Source organism: Arachis ipaensis, chromosome B06 (genome assembly GCF_000816755.2).
Source record: "Arachis ipaensis cultivar K30076 chromosome B06, Araip1.1, whole genome shotgun sequence".
In the NCBI taxonomy this organism is placed as follows: domain Eukaryota; kingdom Viridiplantae; phylum Streptophyta; class Magnoliopsida; order Fabales; family Fabaceae; genus Arachis; species Arachis ipaensis.
In genome coordinates this window covers 104,267,574-104,267,859 of record NC_029790.2, presented here as the reverse complement: position 1 = coordinate 104,267,859, position 286 = coordinate 104,267,574, and positions in this window count along the sequence as shown.

Here is a 286-nt window from a genome sequence, read left to right as displayed (position 1 = left end):
TCAAAACATGTGATGAATGCAAGAATGCTATGAATGTCAAGATGAACACCAAGAACACTATGAATGTCAAGATGAACATCATAGACACTTTTGAAAAATTTTTAATGCAAATAAAACATGCCAAACACCAAACTTAGAATTCTTTAATGCTTAAGCACTAAGAATTCAAGAATGCATATGATAAACATGAAAAGTCACAAAACAAAAAAAAAATCATCAAGATCAAACAAGAAGACTTACCAAGAACAACTTGAAGATCATGAAGAACACTATGAATGCATGAAAT